Source organism: Limulus polyphemus, unplaced genomic scaffold (assembly GCF_000517525.1).
Source record: "Limulus polyphemus unplaced genomic scaffold, Limulus_polyphemus-2.1.2 Scaffold135, whole genome shotgun sequence".
Classification (NCBI taxonomy): Eukaryota; Metazoa; Arthropoda; class Merostomata; order Xiphosura; family Limulidae; genus Limulus; species Limulus polyphemus.
In genome coordinates, this window is record NW_013665745.1 from 697359 (window position 1) to 704878 (window position 7520).

Below are 7520 nucleotides of genomic sequence, written 5' to 3' on the forward strand. Positions count from 1 at the left end.
TTCTTTCTCAATACAACTTTGCAATACACTTAATTTCCACAGTCACGCTGTAACTTAACAACGAACGACTCACGCGCTTTGTCCGTCTCTATCGCTGTCTGCAATTCAATTACATTGTTGCCGTCACTTCTTGGCGGTCTTATATACAAGTATACCGTACATCTAGTAAACACTCGAGGCTTCACGAAGGGGCATGATTTTTCTAGAAGTTCATGACGTGTTACTAGCGTCACGTGACTTCCGCTGTCATAACAATACTCTGGTGAGGTGAAACATTTTGAACTTATGTTCTTTGGAGTATAGAAGAATCAAAGGGGATACAAGTCATGTTTTAAAATATACTAATTAATAACTGCTGTTGCAGATGTGTGTAAGTATATTTTAGTAATACGTATTAATTAAAAATTTATTTAGTTTTGAAGAACGAGCCATGTTGCAGTTGATTGTCTCAAAGGAATACAAGAAAGTGTTTGTTAAGAAATTCAAGAGTTAATATATTTTTATGTGTATTCAGTAGATGTTAGTTTCTGACTGTGTATGTGGTGAGTTCTCGTTATTGTTGGTAAACTCATAGAATATCCTTGAGTACGTTAAGTTAGGGACTCTATTCAGAAAACCATTCAGTTACATATTGCATAACAATTGGAAGCGTCTATTCAAAAACACTACTCACATCATTGCACAACAAGTAGCTATTACCTTATACACTGATGTGAAGAGTTTTGTGCATGCCATAAATCTTGTACAAAGCTCTAATTCTTACATATATTAATGTGTATTGTGCTAGCCTATGATGTAATCATTATTAGACTATAGCTCTTCACCAGTAGGAGGGTGACACATCTTCTATGCACAGTAATTTCCATGAACATTTAAACAAAGGCACTGCTTGTCTTCTAATCTATTTTTCTTACGAATTACCAGCATCTTGCCCTTATTATTTTAAACTTTCATGGTAGTCTTTTTTATTTACTTGTCTTGATTATGTCAACTAAAGATACCAAATTTTAAATTATTCAGTATTAAAATTTTGATTCGAATTATCTACATTTTATTTTCCTTTTAATCAAATTTGTAGTTTTGGGATATGCTCTCTTGTTTATGTTAAGGTTTCTTGGCAGTACGAGTTCTTGTTGGTTTACCCAACATATGGGTTTGCTCAATACTCTTCAAGGTTTTCATTAGGTCTATGCAGCATTGACATATTAGGCTCAATATTTTTCTCCAAAACAAAGCAAAAACTAACTAAATAAAATAAGTAGAAAGAGAAAACTTTCCTGGATTTTGGGCTATTTATGTATTTCTTATTTTTTTTACAACAGATAGCCACTCCAAAATCAGCAATGTGTACCAAATGAATTATGTTTTCATGTTTATACATTTTTTACATTTTCCGAGGTTTTGCCACTCACTATTGTTACAGCAACTGAAGGCAATTTAGTGATCAGTGGTGTTATTACTATTGGTCACCAGTTAGTTGGTTCCAATTTGACCTCAGATCCAGGATTCCCAACCTGTTTCTGTTACTTCAGCTGAACTTGTCTATTCTTATGAGTTTCACCAATGTTGTTTCCACATTTGTTTTTGCTTCCAGTTTCCTTTTCCCATCTTTGTTATTCATTGTTTACATTCCATAGACATGACTCTTGTTCTTTATTTTCTTTTTGCAGTTATTTTTCACTGAATCTTGTGGTCCCTTGTTGTGTGATCCTCCATCATTTAAATTTCGTCTTTCATTTTGGATTCTCTTTTTTTTCCTTCTTTCTCCCTCTCCCTCCACTTTAATGTCTTCATATCTTACTGACTCAACTTATTTATCAAGCTTCATCTTCTTTTTGAGGTTTTACATCAAGACTCTGTCACCTTCACTGTTGAAACTTGTAAACAACTGTTTTCTACCTTACTCTCCACGTATTTCAATTTGTTCCTGTTAACTCTGTTTTTTTTCTTGTTGTTGTTGTTTCTGAAATGTACATTACTGGGTGGCCTTACTTCCCCCAGGCTTCTCTCTGGGATCTGTCTTGCACTCTTCCTTTATTGTGTGTTTTAGGGTATTTCATATACTTTGGCATCTTGAGCTGTATCAGCTAATCAGCAGTCATCTCTTCATACTTGGGTTTCTTACTTTTGGGCTCTTACTATCCCCTGTCCCTTGATGGTTGGACTTACTCTCGTCTCAGGAACATTTCGACCTGATTCTTGCTCCTTCTAGTCACTTTCTACAATTTTGTCATTTGCACCAGCTTTACCCAGTATCTTGGAAGAAATTAACTGTTTTACTCTTCTTGAAACCTTAAATCTTCAGTGAATTTTGATTCTTACTCTGCCATCAGTCTTGCTAATGTTCTTAGCAAAACTATTGAGAAAAGATACTCGTTTGCAGACTCCATGTTCATATAACTCGATGTAACATTCCTCACCCATAACAAAGCTGATTTTCGTCCACACCCTTCGACAATAGATTAGCTCCTAAGATTATCTGATGCCATTACCAACATTTTAAACACTTCTAAACCTTCTTTTCTTTTTTAAGTTGGCAAGTACTTTTGACTGTTTTGGCATCTGTGACGGATTTTTTATTCTATATATATTTTAATATCGATGTTTGTTTATATTAAATTTATATTTAGGAATGTACATAACGTATACTGTTAAATATGTATTGCGAAACTCCCGCCTATTCTCTAAAGTTGTCGAAGATTCTCGAATGTAAGAATCAGCAATATACGTGTGTACGTAAACGATAGTGTAGCGTGTTAGTGCTGTTACGTAAGCTGAAGCTTCGAGAAACTTTCCACACGCCAAAAAAAGAGATTATCTATTATTGGGTTGCTGTAATTGCTGTGCTATAAAGTTCGTAAGCTATAACTGTGATTAATGTTTATTAATCGAGAACATCAAATATGTTGACCAGGAACGTTCATAAATTTCGAACATTATAAATCATTCAACTTCAGTGGATTTACATTGGACATTAGTACTTTTACGAAAACATTACCTAATTTCATCGGTGGAAAAAAATTGGCAAAGAATACAGAGCTAGCTACGTCAACTCGAAATTACTCGCTCATCGTGAACCCTCGATAAGACATCAAAGACGTTCCAGACTAGAAAGAAGAATTTGTATTGCTTGTAAATTTGTGGAACGTTTGTACATAAATCATTGTTTGTAGTAACTGTTTGTAATAACTGTTATTGTAAATTGTATTATTGTTTGTATACTAAAACATATTTGTATAAAACAAAGAAAACGGTGTGTATCAATCTTGTTGGCAAATATCATAAACTGGATATATCAGCATTTATTTAACTTCTAAATCTAAATTACAATATAACTCAATTTCAGATATTTGAACTTCTAATACATAACATAATAAATTGGGGCTCATCCGGGATCTAAATCAGAGACAAAATTCGATCTAAATTAAAATTTATATCATAATTCTATCTATATCTATCAGTGCCAACAAGATTTGATCATGTGTGATTATCAAGATTTTCTTGAATCACCCTTCCTCAAACAACTGGGTATAAACAAATTAATTGCTAGAAATTGCCAAAGTTTTAGAACTAGAAATTAAATTATCAATGAGAAAAATGAGCTAAAAAAATGTATATTATCGCAATACTAGTCGATGATGATTTGTTGTCTGAGGAAGCATTGAGGAATACTCTAGTCACAGTCTAGTGTCCCTACTAGCCAATCGGGGTTGAGTGATAAAGATAAATTAGAGCTGAAGCTAAAGCTCAAACAAATTAAGCTTAAAGAAGCACGTATCGAAGCTGAAAGAGAAGATAAACGTCTCGCAGCCGAAATGCTGGCATTTAAGCCAAAAAGGATATTAGACTGAAAAAAAAATGGAAATTAGACTCAACTCCAATCGACCAAAGCAAAATGACAACTTTGAACTTAATCGATATGTTAAAGTACCACCATATAATGAAAATGAAGTTGATATATATTTACAACATTTTGAGAAGGTTGCCCAAACCATGGAATAGCCCACCGAAAATGGTCATTATTATTACAAAGTGTCTTAACTGGTAAAGCACAAGAAGCTTATGCCACTCTCTCTCTTTAGAAGATTGTACGAATTGTGATAAGGTTAAAGCAGTTATTTTCAAAGCATACGAGTTAGAACCAGAGGCTTATCGCCAAAAGTTTTGATGTTATGGCAAACAAGATAATCAAACTTATATGGTATTTTTTCACAACAAAGAGGTTTATTTTGATCAATGGTGAAATTCTATGCATATTGGCAACAGTTTCGACAAACGAAGACAATTTAGTCTAATTGAGAAATTTAAACATTGTGCATGTGATGACCTCAAAACTTACTTGGATGAAAAGAAAGTTGAAACACTACAGGAAGCAGGTGCTCTTTCCGATGACTACACTTTAACACATAAGACCACTTTTCATAAAAAGAGATTCCTACCATCTCAACAAAACCTGTATCTGTTCAATCCACTAAAGTTGAGGATCCTTCCAAAAATCCAGCTCATCTAGTTCGAAACCTTCTGATAGTCAAGATAAAATTTCTTTTAAACAATCAAGGCCTGTCTGCCATTTTTGTAAAAAACATGATCATGTTATGTCAAATTGTTGGTGTTTGAAGAAGAAAAAAGAAAAGGAGGCAACACTCCACAGATGGACGTAGTTTTACCAGATCACCCGATGCTGTTGATTTGGCCACTGATATAAAGGCTGGTGTAGAAAGAGAGGAATTTAGACCCTTTGTGTCCATTGGTTCTGTGTCTTTGACAAATGACACTGTCAATCCCATACCCATACGTATTCTACGTGATACTGGGGTGACTCAATCCTTGTTGTTAGAAGGTATATTGCCTTTAATTTCGAGTTCTGCCACTGGTGAGTCTGTTATTGCTTAGGGTATTGAGGGTAGCTTTGTTAATGTTCCTCTTCATAACATTTATTTTGCATCAGACCTAGTTTCGGGACCTGTTGTGGTTGGAGTAAGACCTACTCTGCCAATTAAGGGTGTATCATTATTGTTTGGAAACGATTTGGCTGTGGGAAAAGTTGTTGCCGAATCCAAAATGGTTAATGAGCTGATCAGTATTTCATCTAAGGATGATGATGTCAATGAGCAGAATCCCGACGTGTTTCCCTCGTGTGCTGTGACCCGAGCTCAGGCTAAGAAATTAAGCCAAAAACAAATGATAGACATGGATTCAGAGGACGATATTATAGATCTGTCTCAGACATTTTTTGGATCCGATGGGGATCTTGTGGATGACTGTCCTACTGACAATACCTCGATGAGTGACAATTATGGACGTGAGGGATCTGCTTCACTTGGTGAAGTTCCATTTACTAAAAGTAAACTGATCACTGAACAAGAAAAGGATCCACAGATCTCTTCATTATTTAAACATGCACTACCAAAAGATCAGCTGGAGAACGTTCCAAATGGTTATTTTTTCAAAAATGGTGTGCTTATGAGGAAATGGAGACCACCAGATGTGCCAGCTTCAGAGGACTGGGCTATTGTTTACCATATCGTTGTTTCCAAAGCATATCGTTCTGGAATATTGAAAGTTGCCCATGAACTCCCCATGGGAGGTCATTTAGGTGTCAACAAAACATGGGACAGAATTATGAGACATTCCTTTTGGCCAAAAATTAGGCAAGATGTTTCTCAGTTTTGTCATACCTGTAAGTTGGTCGGAAAACCTAACCAGAAAATTCCTGCTGCTCCTCTGAAACTTATCCCAGCTTTTGAAGAACCCTTCAATCGTGTGACTGTGGATTGTGTTGGGCCTTTACCAAAAACTCGATCAGGGAATCAATATTTGTTGACTATCATGTGCGCATCCAATCGATTCCCTGAAACTATCCCTGTGAGAAATATTTCAACCCAAAAAGTTTCTTAGGGTTTGATCAATTTCTTTACTTTTGTTGCCTTGTTCAAAGAAATTCAGTCTGATCAGGGATCAAAATTTTATGTCAGGATTGTTTCAACCAGTTGTTTATCAGCTCGGTGCTAAACAGATCAAATCTAGTACATATCACCCAGAATCGCAAGGTGCTCTTGAGAGATTTCATTTTACCTAGAAAAATATGATGCAGACTTATTGTCTCGATAAGAAGAAGGATTGGGATGAAGGAGTTAATTTATTATTATTTGCTGTTCGTGAGTCACTTCAGGAGTCGTTAGGGTTTAGCCTGTTTTCATTGGTGTTTGGCCATTCAGTACGATGTCCTTTGAAGTTGCTGAAGGAACAATGAGTGAAAGACGACCAGAAAGAAATGCATTTACTAAGTTACATTTCGAAGTTTCGGTTCCAACTCTTACGTGCTTGTGAATTGGCTCGAGAAAATTTGAAGCATCCCAAGTTAAAATGAAAAATGTTCATGACCACAAGGCTGACGAGTGTAAGTTGCATCCTGGTGACATGGTCTTAGTATTGTTACGCACTGTGGGCTATTCACTCAAAGCTAGGTATTATGGTCCCTATGAGGTTATTCGGAAATTTAATGTTACAGATTATGTTGTAAAAACACCTGATCACCTAACGGCTACCCAGATGTGTCATATTAATATGTTGAAGCCCTATCACATAGGAGATGCATCTGAAAATATTTTAGCCGTCCAATGTTCTCCTGATACTGATTACAGTTGCTTTGACTCAGACACCCGAATGCAACATCAAACTGTGTAATTCTGACATTCTGGCCAATCTTTATTCAAAACTCGATAACTTGCCTCCTGAAGAGAAAAATCAACTTGTTAGTTTATTAACTGAATACGAATGTACATTTCCGGACGTTCCTAATCAAACCAACTTTGCTGTTCATGATGGAGATATAGGTAATCCTTCTCCTGTGAAAGAACATCCCTATCGTGTGAATCCAATCAAGGCCGATAAAATGCGTTAAAATATCTTATATGCTGAAAAATGGCATTATAGAGCTCAGTAAAAGTGATTGGTCTTCACCTTCTGTACTGGTCCCTAAATCTGATGGTTCGGTTAGATTCTGTACAGAATTTTGCAAAGTAAATGCTTTGATAGATTCATATCCCATTCCAAGAATGGGAGATTGTATTGATAAAATTAGGAAAGCCGGATATATCACAAAGTGTGAACTAATAAAGGGATCGTGGGCTGTTCCTCTAACTGAGAGTGCAAAAGAAATCTCTACTTTTCTTACTCCTGGTGGGTTATACCTGTACAACGTAATGCCTTTTGGGATGAAAATTCTCAAGCAACTTTTAGCGAATGATGAATCAATGCCCAATGCCTCAACAATCTGTCAGATGTCGGAATTTATGTTGATGATATTGTGATTTTCAGTGACACATGGGAAGAATATTTATGTTTATTATGTAATGTTTTTGAGAGGCTTAAGAAAGCCAATTTCACTGTAGATTTGGCAAAAAGTGACTTCTGTAAAGCCAAAGTTGTTTACTTAGGTCACGTAGTAGGCCATGGCCAAGTTTCTCCAATTCAAGCCAAAGTTGATTGTGAATCATCCAGCTCCTACCAGCAAGAGA